The sequence below is a fragment of the Melopsittacus undulatus genome, chromosome 12, assembly GCF_012275295.1.
Source record: "Melopsittacus undulatus isolate bMelUnd1 chromosome 12, bMelUnd1.mat.Z, whole genome shotgun sequence".
Lineage (NCBI taxonomy): Eukaryota > Metazoa > Chordata > Aves > Psittaciformes > Psittaculidae > Melopsittacus > Melopsittacus undulatus.
In genome coordinates, this window is record NC_047538.1 from 19845714 (window position 1) to 19867166 (window position 21453).

At 48.2% G+C, this 21453-nt stretch overlaps 1 protein-coding gene across 6 annotated transcripts in view; it reads right to left on the reverse strand.

Moving 5' to 3' along the window:
- The window catches only part of CUX2 (cut like homeobox 2), a 63605-nt gene that overhangs the window by 35652 nt on the left and 6500 nt on the right, over positions 1 to 21453 (reverse strand). The window lies entirely within an intron of this gene.

Sequence of the window (21453 nt, forward strand, 5' to 3'; positions counted from 1 at the left end):
AATAACATGATTGCGTGCACAGCCCAAGCCCCAGCCTCCGCCAAGAAACAGCATGTTGTTAAAAAGCCCAATAGCTTTTTCCCCGCTAATAGGTGGCTCATTCCCTCAACCCTGCTGAGTTTTTAAATAAACCTAAATTCCAATAATTGTTTAATGCTTATTTTTGTTTAGCTCTGGTTCACCTACCCTGCCTCTCCATGTCAGACATTGATATTCTGCTCCGGTGGCTGGGGAAAATCAACCTAAAATTAGGGAACCATTGGTTACGTCTTCTCATCGAGTGTGCCATAACCACAGCTTCGGGCGGATTCTAGTCCTTCTAAACTCGTATTTGCTCCCGTTTTCCAGGGATCACCTTGCCCCAGGACCTTCTGAAAGGGCTTCCAGCACTTTCCCATAAGCATGGGATTTATGTTTTTTTCCCCTGTCCACCGAAAGCCTGGATTTAAGCCCAAAAGAGATGCTCTTGCTTTCTGGGTAGGTTCATCTCTCTAAAACCCATCAGTGCTGCTGCCTTCCCATCTCCCCCCCCGAGCAGGGTTGAAGGTGGTTCTGGAAAAGTACAGGAAAGCTACAACCAATTCCTTTAGGAGATCCATCACGTCAGATTAGCAACTTAGTTTCTTATTAGCTATTTTCCATCCTATCATATTAATATTTGTTTTCACTATACAATGCAGGAGTCTTATCATATTAGCAACTTTCACATCACATTAGTGAAAACAAATACTAATACAATACAATACTAATATGACATGATCTGATGGGAAATTGCTAATACAATAAGACTCTTCTACCATATTAGTACAGAAACATTGTGTGTCCCAGTTACAGCTCTCTTTGAACTGGGTAAATACCCAGCCTTTCCAAACCCAACCAGGTTCTTTGAGTCCCAAGGTGCACACGTGGGATAGGGGGACCCCTTTTTGGTCCCATAGAGCAGATGCATTAAATTAGAATGAAAATTCCTTATTCCAAAGTACATCAGTGAAATTTAGGACCTCTCTACCACACAACCAGATCACTGGGGCCATATCCCTAGTCATGGTGATGGATGAAGAGCAAAGCCAGACACCACAACCCAGGGATGGTCACCATGGTAGCTGCCTCTCACCAAGCCCCTGATGTTCAAGTCCCCAGCACAAACCTGAGGCTCTGGGAACTATCCCAAGGAGCAGGAGATTCCACAGCCTGTTTGCGGCAGCATCATCTGAGATGCTAATGGGGGACATCCCCACATACAAATGCCATGAGGAGGAAATCCAGAGTTTATGCTAGGAAGAAAAGCTGGACCATGGGAATCATTCACCAGTCAGTATCACAGGCCCCAAGACAGGGATGTTGCCCTGGATCTCAGAGAGTTGAAGCTTAGCACCAGCCCAGGGATGAGATATGATGCTTTGAAAAAGCAAGCATCTTAATATATTGGCTCCATCAGGCAGCCTCCTCTGGCTGGGGCAGACAGCTCACCCTCTATGCCAGCTTTACTTCCTCTCACCTCCAGCACCTGGACCCATTTTCCAGCTCTTCTGATTCAGCTCTCCCACAAGTCCCTCTTAACATCTCCCGATCCCCAGCCACAAACTGTGTCTCAATAGCAAAGAGGGGTTTTCCCTCCCCAGCTCCTTGGCAAAGCCATCTCCAAGAGCCACTTCCCAGCTTGGCATCAGCAGGCACACAGGGATGCTCCGTGCTGTCCCAGCTCACTGTGGCACCAACCAGCAGAGCACAGCTCCAGCATGGGGAAAGGCAGGCAGCGTATCTCCTGCGAGCAATGCCCAGCTTCGGCACGCTCAGCACTTTTCTATTCTCTCAGCAATTTTCTGTTCTACTGAATTAGTAGTTTGTATTGAATTAGTATTCATTTTCCCTAATATGATATATAAGCAAAATCATGTTAGTGACTTTGATATCGCATTAGGCTCTACCGCCGGCATGCATCCCGGCCCCAGCAATGCTGGGTGGGGAGCACCAGGGCCAAGGAGGAGCCTGCAGTGGGAATACTGCTGGATCCTGCTCTCACCAAGCTTCTCCAGAGCTCCCCCAGCCCCACAGTGCTGAGGTCCCCAACGAGGACAGGACTTCCCATCTGAGGATGGTGAAATGCAAACCAAACTAAAGGGTGCTGCATCCTGAACAAGCAACTCATTCATCTAATAATAATGATTCCCAAAGGCAGCCACCCAATGAGGAAGCCTCCCTGGCAGCACTGGGTGCTCCTCTCCTTGCAAAACTGTGGCAATCTGGGAATTAAGAGCCAAGGAAACAACAGGATGCAGCTGGGTAAATCAGGGTTACAGCGGAGATGGGGGATGCTCACTCTGCTGCAGCTGAGAGCTGGCACAATCCCATAGGAAAACCCCAGCCAGCACTGAGCCTGCCTCAGTTTCTCCATCAGGATGAGAAAGGGCTCTGCAAGGCCTGGTTTTTAACTGGCTGATGAAGGTGAAACACGCACAAGCAGGGAGAGGAAAATGGGAAGGAACAAGGAAAGTCCCTGTGCCACAGAGCACAGAGGGATCAGGGAGAGAGGGGGGGGCACAGGGCCAGCACAGGGCCACTGGCAGGCACAAACTGATGGCTCCAGAGCCAATTCCACTGCAGGGGGACAGGAATGGGCTTATGTGAGGATGAGCAGCTCTGGAGCTGCATCACCAGCACACATCTCCCCACCACTGGTACAGAGCAACCGGGTTTGCAATCTGCCGCATCCCTAATTAGCTCTTTTATGGACTCAAATAAATCGTCCTCACGTTAACATGGAACTGTGTTTCTTTTAATCCACTGCCCGTGAGGCTCTGACAGCAGCATGCCTGTGCCTCCAACTGAGATTCCATCGGCCACTGGGGCCGGGAAGGACCAAACCATCACCAGTGCCAGAGCAGAGCTGCCCATCGAGCACCAGTCAAGAGCAGAGTAGTCAGTGTGTGAGATCAGGACATCTTATATAGATATTTTAATGCTTATTTAAATAGATATAGTTAATATATATTTAATACATTTTATATGGTTTATATATGTATTTCTCATACATATGTCTGATAAAAAATCCCCTACATGCCCATGTGGACATCCCAAGGATGCAACACCCAGCACTGAGCTCCCAACCCGGAGCCCAAAGGTTACCCAAGAAGAGATCTCCTGGCCATGCACGGATGCATACGCACACGTGCAAACACAGACACACATCCTAAAACCCCAAGAAAATCCTGAGTCCTCCCTGTCAGCGCTGTATATCACTTTGAGATATATACCATATTAGCAAAAAGAACTGAATTATATTGCATTCATGATGCAATTAAACACTTCACTAGGAATCAATGTAAAACTGATGAGGCCTGAAAGTAGTGCATATGGCTTAGAACATTATAAAACATTACCTTCACTCAAATCCTTTTCAGTAGCAATTTAAATCTTCTTACAGTTACTGCTGCCAATGGTAAACCATCCACTGATTCATAACAGGGCATGGGGAGGAATGGGTTTTTGTAAAAATTTATTCAACTACTAAATTACCCATGAAACCGGAATAGCTGACAGAAGTCATCTGAATTATTATTAGCTCTGCAAGTATTCTGCATTAGCCAATTTAAAACCACGGCTCACAGGAAGAAACCCGTTAGTACAGGCAGGGTGTTAAATGACTGCCATAGTTCTTCATTTTACTGCTGCTTACGTTTAAAGGTCAAGAGATAAAAATTACACATGACTGCAAACACAGAAAGGGTGTTTATCTTTTTTTTGCTAGCCCTACGAATTGGGTCCACCAGAAACTTTAGGAACAGTTGGAGATGGGGTTGTGCAAACCATGATGCCTCTGAAGTACCCCAGGACTGAGGAAGGGGGTGCGGAAGCTGCATTGGTGGGGGCTGTTCTTATCATCATCATCCCGGTAGCTATTTGCACCAGAAAAATGGGAGAAGGAAGGATGAAGTGGTCCTCTCCTCCAAAACATGGGCATGGTGGCATGATCTGACGCCCAGCTGATCCATGGCTGCAGGGATGATGCACAGGGATCACCACAGAGTCACGGAAGGTCCCATCACTGGGGACCGGTGGCAGCTCTCCAACCCTTCTCCATCACTTCCACCCCAGAGCCAGCACTGGGACCTGCTTGCAGCAGGATGAGCGATTCAGCCCTGCTGAAATCAGCACTGGGCTCCTCATCCATGGGCTGATTCCTCAGAAAGCAAAACTACCTGGAATCTGGGCACCAACTGCTCTGGCAGCATCAGTCAACAGGGCAGAGGGACCCTGGTGTTCCCAAAACAAGGGCAGGGAGCACCCACGGACAGTACCTGCCCCCATTTATAAAGCAGCATCAAGGTGAGAGCAGCCCCCTGAAATGCCAAACGTGCTGCATCCCTTGTTTACCTCCTGTATGGCAATTAAAGCCTGTGCAAAGCAGGGGGAGGAATGGGCTCATTCCCTGGCATGGGCACCCCTGGGGTCCCTGGCTCCCCATTTAGAGGGCAAAGAAGATGTCTGTCCCCCCCAGACAAAGCCAGTGATTTGCAAAGCGATGCTGAGAGTCGCCCTGGCTATACCTGTATCCCACAAGGATTTAGCTGGCTGCTTTGCCCATTTTCCATGGATGAAGAGGGCAGGACAGGGCAGGTTTCCAGGCAGAAGCCCCCAGTGCTGGCAGGGAGTGGAGGCAGTGTCTCTTTAACTGACCATAACACTGCATCATCCTTTCTCTTCCTATTTTCAGTTTTATTAGCAAAGCAGCACAATGTTTATACTAGTGGGTATTACATTTGCCAGAACAATTACGGTATGACAAATGGCACATCAATGTAATCCATCAAGTCGGCCCAGACAGGAATCCTTTATCCTGGGCTGCCATTAATTCCCAGCCAGGTCTCTGGGGTCCCATGCGTCAGTAACCATGACAACCTGGGGGACGCCGGGCGGCGATGGCATCTCATGGGGAAGAGATGGGCACCCTGCTGGGGATCTGGGATTTCACCTTTGGTGCCGGAATGTCAGCCTTGGGATTGAACATGGGGTGTGAGACCCCCCTGTGCAGCATATGGATCATGCAGGAGCCCAAAGTCAGCATGGGGACACTGGGAGAAGCCGTAGAGCATGGTGGCACAGCCTAGACTATGGCAGACAGTATTCTCCAGTGTCTAATATGATGACTGTGCTTGTGCCCCTTTTTTCCATACAAGACAATTGTTTAAGGTGGATTTCCCTGGCCCATTTTCATGACAGGTTTTGGAGTATCTCTTAAAGAGCTTACATTGGGTCGACTGAAGGAATACAACATTACTGAGAGGAATGGATACCCAAGGCCAAGCCTCAGCCCTGCAGGAAGCCAGGCACCGCGGGACAGGGCTCCCTGCCCAATGGCACATTAAATGTGCCAGTGGGATGAATACAATGGAGCTCTGTTGATACCAGAAGAGATACAGCTGTACCAACCCTTAGCCAAACCCACCAGCCCCCTCAGTGATGCCTGGGTAGGCAGAGCCCGATGCCAGGCTCCCCAAACCCCACAATGGAGCACCCAGATGCTCCCTTCCCACACATGGACTCACAGCTTTGCTGCTTCCTTACCAAAAAAACAAGGACAAATTCCACCAGGCAGGAATTCCCAGGCACATCACCCAGATAATGAAAGGAGCCAACTGCTGCTACTCAGAAGCCAAAACCAAGAGGGAAAAACCAAACCCTTCCCATGGCCACACTCTCCAAAAGCACTGAGGGGTTTCTCCTCCTCTGCCAAATCAATCTGGCCTCGACCCAAAGATCATGCAGACAGCCTCAACTACCTCCCCTGTTTTATTAAGCCATTACCAGAATCATCTTATCCCCATTTATAATGTTCGATACATGGTCTGAAGATTTCTCTAATCCAGTAATTAGATGCGATGCTCAGATGGATGAAATCGAGACGGTATCTTACACAATTACACTGTATTTTCCAAGGATCTGCCTGTATTTCACACACACATCCCCTCTCCCCCCCTCAAGTGGTTGTCTGTTGCCTGCATCCCACACCTAGCAAGGGCTTGGCTTGCTTTTTGGAAAGCAGATGGGTTTGTGGGGTGATGCCACCATCCCAAACCCACTTCACCTCCATTGAGGTCCCCCATATCCCAGCACAGACATAAGCACAGTACAAATACCCAGGAGCATCCACATTCAGCACAGACCCATCTCTCTTCCCATCCATCCCCTGCCAGCACTGATCCAGGAGGAAAATTAAGGTTTTCCCAATCTTTCTGTGGGTAACAGCACCAACCATCGCAGCTGTCACAATAAAACCCTTTTCCCTCCAGCCTCTCCCACGTGCGAGGCCGAAGGGATGTCTTCATCCCCTTGGATCCTGTAAATCATCTCAAAGCCATCCTCACGATTTATAGGTAGGGCATTAAATATTATAGCCACTGACGGCATCAAATTACACTTGAAAAATTGAGTTCTGCTGGAAAATGAATTTAAAAACCAAATTAAATTAAAACCTAACTAAATTAAAATTAGGTTTCTAAACTAAAACGACTTTTTAATATTTTCAGGAGGAAGGGGGAAAAAATCCCCTTCTGTCAACTAATAACATTTGCCAGTGTCTTACAGCTGACAAGTCCTGTCTGAGAGCAATGCTGGTTATGCTGCTTAATAAATAACTGGAATAGAAAAGGTGGTGGAGGATGGGACCATCAGCTGCACAATCTCAGCTCCTTCAAAGGGAGGTGGGAAAGGACAGAAGGACCCCCAAAGCAATTAAAAACTCATCATAATTAACACAACCTTTAGCAAACAGCTGGATGTGGCAAATCCAGCTGCAAGCTCTCTGCTGTAGTGATGCTGATGCAACCCCAGTGTGCCGGTGGGGTGGTTGTGGACCATCATAGCCTATAGATCATGCATCATCCCACAGGGATGCTCAGCCAGGGGTGCTGTAGGAAGGTTTGCTGATGCAGAATCCAAGGAACTAGGGAAAAGCTACATCTCAATGCCCTCATTCCTAGCATTTCTAGACCTTTACCCCAGGTTTGCTCCCTGCCAGATCCACAGGGACTCAATCACACCCTACAAATGTTGCTTGATCTCCTGCAGATGGGGACCATGGACCACAGCCTCCCAGATGTGAGCCATAACATCAGCACTGAAGCATCACAAGATACCACCTGCTCGGTTTGCCTCATGCTCAAGGCTCCAAGCCACCAGCTGAAGCTTCCTCAAGTCTCTCCCCAGTCATTAATGGTGGTAATTAATTCATCCCACTTTTTAAATGGCGCTCGATGTATGAGCCTGCCTGATCGCATCTTGATCTCGTGTTGTCAGGGCCGTGATAGAAGAGATACATAAACAGCCTGGGTGACCATACGTCTATTGATTATTAGCGCAGGGAGATTTAACACAAGCACCGTAATAGGACATATCCAAACGAGCTTTAGGAGAGGAGAGAGATCAAGCAGGCAGGTCTGCACAGCCTCGTCTGATAATTCCCAGTATCCAGAAGTCTGGAGGTATTTGGCCCTGCAAAAGCATCTGGAGGAGTTACGCTGTGTGGATGCTCTATCCTAGTGTTTAAGGCCAGACTGGATGGAGCTTGGAGCAACCTGGTCTAACGGAAGGTGTCCATGCCTGTGGTAGGGGGCTGGAACTAAACAACTTCCAACACAAACCATTCTGATTCTGTGCTGCCAGATCCCAAACCAGCACTGTCCTCACAGCTTGAGCCAGGGAGCAGCGGCTCAACCAGCAACAGCAGCACCACAGCCCTTTTCAAACGCTCTTTTTTATCTCTCAATGATATTTATTGCTCTGTTACATTGGCAGTTCCCTCTTTGGGGAATACTTCTCCTCCTCCCTATGACTTCAGGTGACACGGACTCCTCTGGTGAGCTGAAGAGAAGACCCTTTATTGAGATACAGCCCGAGCTTTATAGCCCCTGCCCCAGCCCTGCAAAGTGCCACACTGCAATTTTCAGTTCCCTTATTTCTGTATAGAGTATTAATCACAAGATTATGACATTATTCCTATTTCTTCGCACAGGCTTATCTCATGTTAGTCTTATGATCACATTATTGCAAACACAGCACCTTATAATCATAGTATTGCTAACACAGTGTCTACACGTTCCATTTGTGCTCAGAGCCAGTTCCTTGTCCTTACTCCTGGTTCCTTTTCTCTCCTTTATTTTTATCTCCCGCAAGGCCCGCATCCAGCCATCTGTATGAAGCCCCAGCCGCTGCTCCTGCTGGAGACTAAAGCTGCATCCATCCTCCACACCCCCCCCTTCCCACTTCCCGACTCACTGCTGCTTCACAAGATGCCAGACTCGGGGGCTAGCCTGCTAGACGCCAACCCAACGGCCCTCTTTCAACAACATTAATTATCTCGAGCTTTCCATAACAGAAAATAAGCTTGATCCCACCGGCTGCCAATAGTGGAGAAGCTAGCGGAGGAAAAGGCTTTTATCTTCCCATCTCCGAGAAGAGCCTCGTGTTTGATCAGCTGGGTGTTTTTCCCCCCCCCCTTCCCTCTTTGTACATTGTGAACTTTATAGACTGATTAATTCCTCCGATCGCGGTAAACTGCTGCGTACGCTCGAGTGTTGGCTTGATTTTCTTCCCATTAAGAAAACAGCTCTCTCCATATGAAATTAAAAGAGCTTTGCACATCTTTGCTCCGTGAGCAAGCTGGGAAGAGCCTCAAATGTGGAAGAGTGGGGACGGAGGAGGGGAAAGAGGCGAGTTGAAAAGATGTCTTTATTTTAAATTAAAGTTCAGGATTAAAGGCATCAGGCTTGCAGGAGTTATTGTGAAAGCCTTTCTCAAAGTCCCAAGTGCATAGTCCATAATCTTCTTTTAAATGGCTAAATTTAGACCAAGAAACCCTGCAGCCCTCCCAGCTCCAGCCCTCCACGTCTGGCACTCAGCACCAGGAGATGGGGGGGTTTAATACCATCGCTCTTTCACAAATACCAAACGAGATTTACACTGGTTTTGTAAGCCCTGGGTCCACAAAGCCTGGCTTTCCTGGGCTCACTATCAATAGGATAACAAACAAGTGCCTGTCCCTGCTGCCCATCAACACGAAGGATGAAAGTCAGGAGAAACAGATTGGAGCCATTGGGTTCAGAAGTTAATTTCTCTGGCTAGGGAGAGGAGGCAGAGGCAGGCACCATCCCCAGTATCGACAGGGCCAGATCAAAGATCCCATTCATTGTAATTTATTCCCCACTTTTTCATTCCATCAAATCATCTTAACCCTTACCTCTTATCACAGATCAATGCTCTGCCTGGCAGAAACTCTGAGCCAGCCACACAAAATACACTTTGTGTTTTACTCTCTACCTCACAGCTTAAACTCCATAATTGTGCCTAACAAATAAAGGATTTGACTGAGTTCGCAGCTATTTCAGATAATAAAGACTTCCAGATTTATGGTAGTTATTCATGCAAGGGCTACACTACATGTAAATCAATACCATAAAGAACAATTTGCTAAAAATATAAATACCATGTTTAGGCTTTAAGGACATTAGCAAAGAGGGATGCTTGGTGGCTGTGTATAAAATAACTGCACCTGTTTGGGTGCCCAGGCTGGGATCAGAATAGCTGCTCCATGCTGGTCTGCCCTAAAATAAGAAATACCAGCAATGCCTGCTCTTCCAAACCAGCTCCTGAAGGCCCAAGGATCTGGGGGGACTCTGCTTTGCATCCACATGGATGCTTGGCCACAGGAATCACAAATCATTGCTAATAAATACAAGCAATTTGCATTAAATACAAAATCATTTGCAAATAAGTGTAAAAGCTGCTGCAAAAACACCTGCAAGGAGACACCAGCCTTCTGGAGAGACCTGGCCATCCATCTCCCATTGGACACACCATTGCCATAAGGTGGGCGCTGGTGGCTTTTCCACATTGAGACATACACCCACAACCATGTAATATGGCCACCATTGGTGGTTGCTTCATTGGCTGATTACAGGGGAAGGAGCAGACACCTGGGGTTTATTTTTGTGGTGGTTTTAGGTATTCCCACTCCAGGCAGTTCTGGGCATCCCCATCCCATGGCCGGCAGCAATGGGGGATGTGCCACACACAGCCAGGATGGGCATAGGGAGAAGGACCCGTTCCCATTGGACTGAGGGCTGCTGAAGAGAGACGTCTATTCCCTGTAACTACATAACTCAGAATAAAAAGCCAAGAGCTCGAACACAGCACAATTAATGCAGGAAGCATCGATTTCTGCACGGCACCAAGCTGGCTCATTAATTCCAGGTGCTCCTACAACCAATTCCAGCACCGGCCTCCCTGCAACAGGAGACAGACGGGAGAATATCAAAGGCTGAAATTCCTTCACGCGCTGACCTTTTACCACCACAGAGCTTCCAAACCCAAGCACCCTCAGCTGCTCCCCCTCTCCAAACCCCACGTTTTGGTTACCAGTGTTGCAAAGCCACACGAGCCACCATCCTGGGCCCTGATTTCAAGGGCAAAGCTGCCTGCAGCCTCCTGCCTGTCTCTGCCAGGACTGGGGTGATGCTCAGATGCAAGGGATGACTTTTTGGATGTGAAGGACAAGTCATCTCCATGCGCCTCAGCTCACCCCCTGCCACCGCATCGTCACAAAACCCCCTTAACCCTTCAGCCCATCCAGTATCACCCTCTTGCATGGTTGCAGGCAGTGGGATATGGGAGATGCCTTGAGCTTTTTGGGAAGTCACTTAACCTCCTGCAAGCCATCAGAGACCAACATCGCTGCCCCAGTGCTACCGATCCAGGAGAGCATCTCCCCACACTGGGAAGCTCAAATAGCAGAGATGCTTGTGGATGCAGGAACATGGGTCAGGCAGCCAAAAAGCAACCCTGAGGGTTATATACAGCCCCAGGATCCATGCAATTGGAGGAGCAGATGAGGTTGGAACCCATCTGGGAGTTGCACATATAGTGACAGGGGACCAGCCAGCCTGGACCCTGCAGCACCCAAAGCATCCTCCTCTTGCAATGTACAGGACCACATCCCTACGCACGGGTCGGATGCAGCAGACAGCAGGGAAAGCAGCAGATCCTCCCTGCTGTAACAAATGCCAAATCTGGTTTGCACTTGATAGAGCCTGACAAGAGCAACAATCACAGATTAGTAAGAAAACTTCTTGCTTTTCAACAAAGGTTAATAAATAGTGACAGCATTAAGTCTCTTCTGATTAACTATGCTGAAAGATATTATTGCCATTTGTAACATGGAATCATTATTGGATTAAGCACAGTGTATAAAAATGAAATGTGAGGTTTAATCTCAAATGCAGGCTCTCTGTGCTCCGATGCAGAGCAGGAAACTCACAGAAGCCTCCTTCTATTAAATTCCATAACTCCAGCTGCAGAGAGATAGCATCTGAACCACGCTGCCTTTCTAGGGTTTTTGGGATTCTTTTCTTTCCTAGACTGTAACAAACCCACCATGACTCGACTTGAGAAGCATCTAAAAATGAGCCACATGTTCTGGCTAAAATTAAGCCCCAAATCCCCTGTCATTTCCCAATACAGCATCTCCCAGGGTGGATTTTGCTGCGCTCCAAGACTCTGGCATGAAGCAGGCAGGGGTGAGGGCAAGGAGCAGGAATTGTTGCTCTAACTAAGGAGGCACTAAATTAAGTGCTTCTGCCCATGTGTGACCACCTTCTTGCTTGCTCACCCCATGGCTCTGGGCAGAGGCACCTTTGGGGACAATGCTCAAGGGCAGAACAGGGGACAAAGCTAGTGCTGGGTCACCAGCAGTGGGCATCACAGCCCATGGAGGGACCCCCACAGTGACACTGAATGGTGACAGGATGCATCCTAGCTGGTGATGGGGTGGGACAGGCAGGGAGGGGACTGTTCCCAGTGCCAGAACCCCAGGATGAGCTGCCTGGGATGTACAGTCACTCTTTGGGAGAGGGAACACAGATCCATGGTGTTGTACTTCCAAAGGGACATCCTGCTGCCAGTTCCAGGCTGTGATTGCTGAACCAGTGCTCAGAAGGGAAAGATGGAATGTGGCATGAGATATGGCACAGGACCTGTGATGGATCAGTTGAGGGACCTACAATGATTATCTAATCCATGATCTACAATGATTATCTAATCTATGATATTCAAAGGGAAAAGACTAAGAAAACAGTTAAAAGCAAGCAGACTGAACCCAGTGCCCAGGCCGGCACCGCTCATCTCCATAGAGCAGAGAGGGAAGAGGAAACCTTCATGTAAACCCCAGGATCTGCTGTAACCGAATGATTTCCATACGTCATTTAGATTCTCTTCAGCTGCTCCTGGAGTATGTGTGCTCAGCTCACTGCTCCAAATAGAAGGAAGGTGCTGCTGTGTTTAATTAGCCACACTTGAGCCAAAGCCAGACATAGTGCAGCCTAATGCCAACAGAATTATGCCAGGGAGGAATTTTACCTATTACTCCTCAAAATTGTCTTGGAAAGGCTCATGACTGAGCAGAATTTTGTCCTCCTGGGGTTATCTTTGGGATCCCTCCCACCAGGACCCAAAATACCTCCAGGCTTGGCAGGGAGAAAAATGGGGGCAGAGAAGGCAAAGCTGCATCCCTTCCCCATGCAAAGGATGGGATGGAGAAGTGAGGGCCACTGCCATTGTCCTGCAGATTCCACCACTGCCCCAGCATCTCCTGGAGCTATCCTAGATGCAGCTACAGGGCAGAACCTGGGGTGCAGATGACAGCACCAAACCAGAGTGCCCAAAAGACCTGCCTGCCCTCCCTCTCCATTAAGAAAGGGCAACAGTAGGAGTGTTTTCACAGAAAACATCACCTTTATGAAAAACAAGACTCATTTTTCTCCAGAAAAGGCATTTCTGAAGAAGTTCTTGCTTGAAATATTGGGAGAAACAAATCCAAACATCTCCCAGAAGGGAAGATTCCTGGTTTGTTTTAGGAGGATTCTGTCATGTTTATCATTCATCCTGCTGGCTTTCCCATATTCTGCTGCCCAGCACTGGGGCCTGTTTCTAACATGACATAACAGCTTAACTATTCTAGTCTTCTAGTTTTCCTTACTTTTAGTTTTAAACCCATTAAGAGCAGCTACTACTTAGCACCAATTGAAACCCCTTATCTCCTTCTCTGGATGAAAGGGGGGGGGATCTGCTTGTTGTAATGAAACCAGTTTGCACCTAGATCAAAGCCTCCGCTGTCTGCATCATCGGGGAAGTGTTTGACACTCGTGTCAAAGTGTCAAACTATTTCATTACCACGCGAAGCGAAGACACTTTGACTAGAGGAGATAAGATGTTTCCATCAATCAGCATCCAGAAACAGCCTCCCCACCATGATTAGAAAAAATCAAATCATAAGGTGGTTTCAGCCGCAGCATTCGAACCGTGGCTGTGTAATGAAGCAGTGTACTAATAAATGATGGCACAAGGCAAAGCCCAACAGCAACGCAGGAGCGCCCCATGATGCTCCTTCTGGGCTCACTGGCCAAAGGGGAACTCCACCTGATGAATGGGAAACAAAGAGGGGAGAGGGGGTACTGCTGCTGGCTCATCCCACCACCAGCCTCTGTGCCCTGAGGCTGCAATATGGGCCTTGTAGGTGGGAAAAGATGAGTCAAGACTGACAAACACCAGAGAGCCCCAGAACAATCTTGATGCTCATGGAAAAGCAAATACATAGGTGGGAAAGCTCACACGTTTGCTGCCTTGCAGCCCATGTGTAATGCAGAAGGGACAGATGAGCCAGAGGAACGTTACAACACCCTCAAATAAATCACCAGCCCAATGAACTGGGTGCCTAAGGGGCACTTGGGCTTGGAGCCAGGAAGCAGCACAATGTCTCGGCACAGCATCATCCCACCATTGCCACCACAGCATCAGCACCACCAAGCTATGCTGAAACCAGTAAACATCCCACAAACGGGCTATGGGATCTTCTTGACAGTGCAACGAATATGTTTGTTAGAGGGAAAATAGAGCTGGAAGCAGCAGCCAGCAGTGGTAGAGATTAGAGGAAAGCCTGCTTAGACCTGGCTGCGCCGGAGGAGCCGTACGGGAACACTTCATCCCTATGTAAATACTGTCACTGGAATGCCGACAGAGCCGGAGCTCCGAGAGCAGCAGGAAGGTATCAGCTGAGCAAATTCTGCTTGTTTCATTCTACGTTGCCTTCAGGCACGTTCACCTCTCTGATTGTCCCCAAACACTCTCTCTGGAGGAAGAAGAGCCATTCCTCGGGCTCATCCTCCCACAGGATCCACATGGATTTACAGAAGCAGGAGAAGAGCAGCCGTAGGCTGCACTGAGGATGCTTCCCAGGTTAATTCAGGTCGGAGTTGAGCTCCTGGCTGGAGCGAGCTCTGTGGGGCACGGCTGCAGACCCTCTCCACTAACCCCTTTGCAAACTCCTCTTGCAAAATTGGTTTTTAGCAAAGCCACTTATCACCTTAACCATCTATCGATTCCCTGACTCCTGGCCAGAGCTCCCAGGATCCAACACAGCACAGGCAGGGAAAGCAGAAAAACACGACTGCAAATGAGGGCACTGAAGCACGCAGCTGAGATCACCCCGGAGAAAGCAAAGACCCCTGTCTGCAAGCAAAGGTGATGGTTGGATGCTCACCAGGGACTTCAGTGCTCTCACCTTGGGGCAAATGCTACCAGCCAGAAAACTGCTGTATTTTTGCCACCTCCAGCATTGGGAAGATGCAGGTGAGCCAGCTCCATCCCACCAGACCCAAACCCCACTCTCTGATGTAGCTCCATCACCACACTGGGACTTGCGCATCCCTCCAGTGCGATGCTGGGACTCCCATCTCCCGCATGGCAATTGCAAAAAGACTGCATAAATCACCACCCTCCCCATGTATCTCCTGCCAGGGAAACCTCCATGTTATGGATGAGCCACCTAAATCCAAGCTCCACAGTCAGGACATGGGCTGTGAGCAGGAGCTTGCCGGTTGCAAGCAGGAGCTCACAGCCCCGTGTGCTTCCCAGCAGTATCGATCTCACAGCAGTAACAGCCAGTATAATTTTGCTTAGCTTCAAGTAGCTGGTGATCATGAATTCTTTGGCCACAAGGTTATAAAGCATTCTCTAAAACATGAGGAAAAGATTAGGCCTGCTTATAGTTAATATACTGTACACTGTCTATCAAGCTGGCTGTTTGCTATTGAGAGCCTACTATTAGACACTTATTTAAAAGGCCTTTCAAAGCTTCCCAAGAAAGTGCAGTTATGCATTTCTTTTTCTGGCAAGAACTACTATAGATAAACATCAATTCACTCCTGCAGATCACAGTCGCAGTAAATAAATTTTTCAGGAAGCTAAGTTCCATACAAAGCCTCCTCAAAGCTCCCATTTCACACAACATCAATGTTTGGCCTCTGAGAAATAAAAAGCTCTGAGGTTGCTTTATCCAGAGCTAAATTATCAATTGGAGCTGCTTGAGACAAAAACAAAAATAGGGCATTTCAACAAGAAGCCAGTGTGGGAGGTAAACAGCACAGTTGCTAGATGGTGATGCTGGTTAGAACAGAATGGGAAAGACAAGAATTCGGCTGATGATTGATTTGATGGCATCTGCAGCCCCAACGCATCACGATGGTGAGGAGGGAGCGACCAGCTTTGGGCAAGCTCAGCAGCAAGTGCCTGTGCTTGTTTGTTTTATAGCTGTTTCAAGCAGCAGCCTGGGCTTATCCATTACAATGTGTGCCACCAAAACCATCTCACGTTGGTTATAACCATCAAAGCTGCAGCTCCTCCGGTCGCTGCTCACAGAGGCAGGATGCAGGGAGAGATGCCCAGCACTGGGTTGAGCCCATGGCACCCAGAATGTGCTGGATTTTGCCGACTCAGACAGCAGGAAGGAATGAGGACCCATCGGGCCCAGAAGTGCTTTTCAAGCAGCTTACTAGGATTCAGCCATGGCATAGGAAGGAAAGGCAGAGAAATCATCTCGGCTCACCTCTACCTGATGATGTCCTTCTAATTCTGAGCAGCATCCATGGGGGTGCTGCCTGCTGCCTGCCCAATAACACAGTCCTCAGGGGGCACATCCAAACCCTGAGCTCCAGGACTCATTGGCGCTGTCAGAGCCAGGACCATGCTAATATACAGGATGCTCCATCTGCTCTTTAAATAAAGAGATGCTGGGCTCTGTTATTGTTTAATTATTAGCCTCAAAAAAGACAGAAACACAGAAACCCTTCCAGGCTCAGGTTATGCATGGTAGGAAGGAGGGGTTCTTCAGTAAGAGCAAGGGATGGGTAAGGAGAAAAGGACTGCTGCCAAAAGGTAACCTGCAAGTCCCGCATAGGTAGACCTGATGGACACAAATACCCTGTGGTGTCCAAAATTGCTGGAGCTTCATATCCAGCTGAATGGCTTAAACATCAAGGAGGAAAAAGGACAGGATTATGTGCCAGTCTCACTAACTCCAAATCAGCTCAGCTTTCAAGCTACACACAGGGTTGTACCCACCAGCCTTTGGACTGTCACAAGGACAAACCTCATGGACCCAAACAGAACTCTGAGCTGCAAAGGAGCAACTGCCATGCAGACCTTTAAATCACAAATGAAGTGGCAAAGCAGCATTTCCAACACCACCACTGCAGTTTGCTCACTCTGCACCCATCTCCCACTGCAGTTTTGGGTCAATCCTGTCTGGAGCAATGACACTAAAACCCAGGGGCCCATCAGTAACTCATTTACTCAGATGCTAAACACAAGGGCAGTTTGGAGAGGTAATGAGTTACCAGAGGAGCTGGTGCCTCTCTCAAACACAAGAACTGGGCAGCGCCCTAATACCCAATGGACACTATAGACCCATAGACCATTGATGCTTCCTTATTATTAAACAAAACACAGGTCAGCTGCCTCTCTCCTCTGCAAAAGTGTTTTTCTTTCACCTCTCCTCAGAACATAACCAGCAGATGCTTAACAGAGAAGCACATTTTCCATCACCAAAATAAACTTCATTTTGAAGTCACGAACTTGTGACACCCATTGCTCTCCTGAAATAAACCTGCCAGGGATGATATAATATTCATATTTAACCTTCTGATGTTGCTAATGTTTTTAGCAGAAACTGATATATCGCCCATGCCCACTGACAGGCATGGGAGCCCATAAGCTATTGCTGTGGCTATTAGCAAACACTCATTACCTGCAGTGTTATTTCCAGGCTATAGAAAATGAGCCCTTGGGCTTATGGCACTGTAATAACACCAGGCACTACAAAGCCCCAAAGGAGACCTTGGAGCATGGCTGGTTGTGGCCAGAGGTCAGCAAACACAGGGGATGTGAGTGCCCACATGGGGCTGGAATAGGCTACAGCACCCAGCAGGACCGGGGAGCACATCCCCATGTTCACATCCCATCACCAGCATTCCCAAAGGATTCAGCCCGCTTTTCCTGCTGCTCAGATGACTCCCTCACCAAATCAACACGAAGCTATATATATAAATTCATAAATACATCCAGTTTTAAATAAAAGCCAACTCTTCCAAGGAACAGAAACGGAGAAGGAAACCTGCCTGGAGCAAGCCCCCGCTCAGCCACGAGCTTAACTGATCTGTGGCAAGGGGGAAAATGTTTATTTAGGTTAAGGAGACTGCCAGAAGGCACAAGTTTGAGAAGTAAAATCCCAAAGCACCCAGGGCAAAACCATGCAAATTACCAGCACCACAGAGTCCTTATTTATATCTATATCTGCCAGCAACAGACCGTCCCCAGCCACCGACCGCAGAGCCATGCATGCTCCAGTGGTACTCTCCCCAAAGTTACATTCACAAGACTTTTACCTTTCCTGCTGTTAAAAACTAGAGCTTCATTTTCAGGGAGTCCTCCCATAGTGGTTGTTAATATTTGCTTCAAGACAGTGGATTCCATTTAGGGAAAAATAAATGGGCTTTATGCATGTCTTTACAAAGCAGAAACGCGCGTGGTTATCAAGGTGCAATGCAATGTGTCAAGTTTGGGATGCTTGTTGTAATCGTATAATGTATAGAAAAATAATAATATAATAAATAAATAAGCATCTGCCCAGGTCCCCACACAGTATTTAACTTTAAATGGGAATCCAGCTCTGTTAGTATTACTAAAGTACTACATTAATATTCTATGAAATCAAAGTTATTCCCTCTGAAACCTTACTCACACATAGGAATTCGGCCAGGAACTCTCTGCCTCCCATTGGGGTTTGCCCCCACCTCTCCCAGCACCCACAAGCTTATCCTAAAGGGACTTTTGGTAGCCCCTGGGGAGGCAAACTCCCAAAGAGATGCTTGGGAAGGGGTGAGCCAAACACCCCCAAGATGCTTCTATACCTAAGATTCAGTGATCGATGAGTAAACGTTTTTCCATCGATAACAGCAAATCGCTAAATCAAAGCTTCCGTGTGCCCTCAGAGCTCTCCAGCAGCATCATGGATTTCCTACTGCATCCCTGGATGAATCCAATACATGGTGACAATGCCAGCGATTTAGTTTGGGGGAACCAGGGCAAAGGGAGGCTGGGGCCGGACTCCAGCCCCGGTGAGGATTTGCGTATTAGTAAAAACAAACAACGCTGTAAATAACGAGCCCCTCGTCCTGTCTCCACCAACGCTGCTCTTATTGAGTGAGTCAGATGTTCTGCTGATTAAAAATTGATCCATTTCAAAATCTAATCAACAGAATAGGATTCTTTCATATGTTATCAAGGCAGCTGCTGACAACAAAAACCAAACCTGTTATTAACCCATGAACCCCGATGACCTGAACCTGGCTGGGCTCCGCAACTGTAAATTATTCAGTAGTCCAAGAGCAATACCCGTAAGCCTGATGAATTTACACCCCGACCGGAGCCGGTGGGGGTTAAAGCCAATATCACAGACCCAGGGTCCCTGAGGACACGGTTCACGACACGCTGCCACTCTGTGTCATGCCTGGGAATACATTACCAGCATCTGCTCGCCTTCGCCTTGCAAATGTCTAGGCTTTTTTAGGTGTTTTTTGTGTTTTAAATGACTTTATGGATTCAGCACAGCACAGCAGGGAGCAGCCCCATGCCAGTGGTGCAGCAGAGCCCAGGCAGCCCCGTGTCACTGCCATTGAGCAATACACATAGAGCAAATGGCTTGCAACCCTGCTTTAACCATAGCCGTAGCCCAGCATTGACCATTCCTGCCTACCACTGTTGAACAGTTTCCATCTGAGCTGCCTGGTCACTGGCAGCACCAGCCTGGTTGAGCCACTGCTGCTTGATCCATCCAGCTTAAGAGGCTGGAACCAGAATGGGGGGAAATTGGCATCACAGAAACCAAGCTGGAAGGCAACGACGGCTCTTCTCTTACATTGTAATGTATTTATGGGTTTAATGACTCTCTGACCTCTCCTTAAAGCCCAAATAACCCCTGGGGAGGCCCCTCAGACTGGCTGCAATCGATCCTGGCTGGACTGCCGTCTCCCAGCTACCAGCACCTGCCAGGGATGCTCCATGCATTGGGGGGGAAGTAAAACCTCTCCTGCTTCCCTCAAACCCACTGGGTATCAGCACCATGCAGGGGCTCTTCAGTTGTTTGATAGCAAGCCCATCACCATCCTTCACCCACAGTGATACCTCAAATGGCACCACACGGCTAAAAACAGCTGATATTGGGGGAGTTTCCCTACATTAAGTCAAAAAGCACTTCAAAAGCAACCCAGTCACAGCAGGTTGATCACCCACTTAACTCCTGGACTGGGGCTCTATAAGCACCCCTCCTATGGGGTACCTGGATTAAACCCCCAGCAGGCTGCAGCCCTGCATCCTTCCTCATGCATGGTTCCACCCACCCAGCTCAAGATACCATGGGTTCCCCACATCAAGACCTCCCACACACTTCAGCATCCTTACGGGATGCTGCACAGTGGGTTACCAGAATGATTCAGACCTGGAGAACCCAGAAGAGTTTTGTCTCTTGGTAAATCAGATCTGTTGTGTAATTTCATTATATTACAAGGTAGATATTAGGAAACAAGTCTTAGAAGTAAAATTGAGCACAGGATCCAGCCCCATCCTGATCCAGCCCTGTGACCTACAGGGATGCACACAAGGACCACTGGTTTGTCTCACCATCACCATTGCTCTAGGGGCAAGAGCAGCTCCCTCAGCACTACCAAGACAGGCCAGGCTCACCCATCACCAACCATCGACCCCTCCACTCCCTCCTCACTATCTAATAATCACACTTGTGCAAAGCTGTTGCCGTACAGAAGGAAAAGAGAAAACATCCTTGGAGAGCCTAACAATCAGACAATTTTTAAGATCATGGAGCATTAAACCATTCCCAATAGGGTTTACTAATCAAACAGCCAAATCCTTCATAACCAACCAATCCCTACAGAGCAATTAAATCCTTCCCCTTTAAAACACTTGGCACGGCGTCTGGGGAGAAAAAGGAAAATTTGCAAAATTCATTTGATAAATTAACCAGGGAACAGGAAGAAGTGAATCAAGCTTTGTTCTTTTCATTTTTTTTAATTATGGAATTCACAATGCCTGAATAATGTTTAATAAGAACGATGGAAATTCCTAACAGTATTACAACACAACACAAAAGAATTAACCTGGTTACCGTGAAAAATTGCATATTTAATTAAGAACAGAGAGTTCAAAACTATCCAGAGATTTCAAAAGTACTGTTGCCTAAGGGGCTGAATTACACGCTCGCAGTGCTGCTAACAGGGCTGGAGCGCGCAATCATTACCCAAGTGTCCCCATTAAGTGACAATGGGCAGATGACATCAAATTCATTTCAAAAGCAACAGGAATTGAAGCATTCGCTTGGGTAGTGGAAGGGAAAGCGACTATCCTGCTGGTATAAACCAGACCCCTTGTTGATAAAGGCAATAATTAAAGAATAATGTTAATTAGCTGCTTTTATTTGAAGGAAAAGTGCAGTAGCAGGAGACCTCTGCAGCGTGCGCCAAGCGGAGGATGGAGCAGGCAAAGCTGATGGCACTGGATGGCTGCCATCCTGGATGCTGGCTCCCACCAGCTCCGGGTACCTGCCCAAACTCTGCCAGGGCTGGGGTTGGGGAAGTTAGAGGTGCTGGAAGAGTGGGAACTGGCACAGCATCATCAGGGCATCCTGCTCTGGCTCCAGTACAATGAATGTGGCATCAGCAAATGCTCACGGCATGAGACACACCACAGAGGAACCTTCACCAGCAACTTGGGCACTGAATTCAGGCCCCAAGGGTGCTGCTCAGGGGATCCAGCACAATGCTCTCACCAGGGAGAGTGGTGAGCCTGTCTCCAGGGTTCAGAGCCTTCCTCTTGGAAAGCACCATCCTCCCCATCACTCCATCCCAGCCACCATGCACTGCATGCGGACATCACAGCAGGCTTTTAGCCACACCGCTCCCCAAACTGTGCCCCTTCAGAGCAGAGCCCACTGCTCCCTCAGCCAAGGGGCCAGGGGCACAGGAGGGGTAATGATTACCCAGGGATGAAGCAATGTTT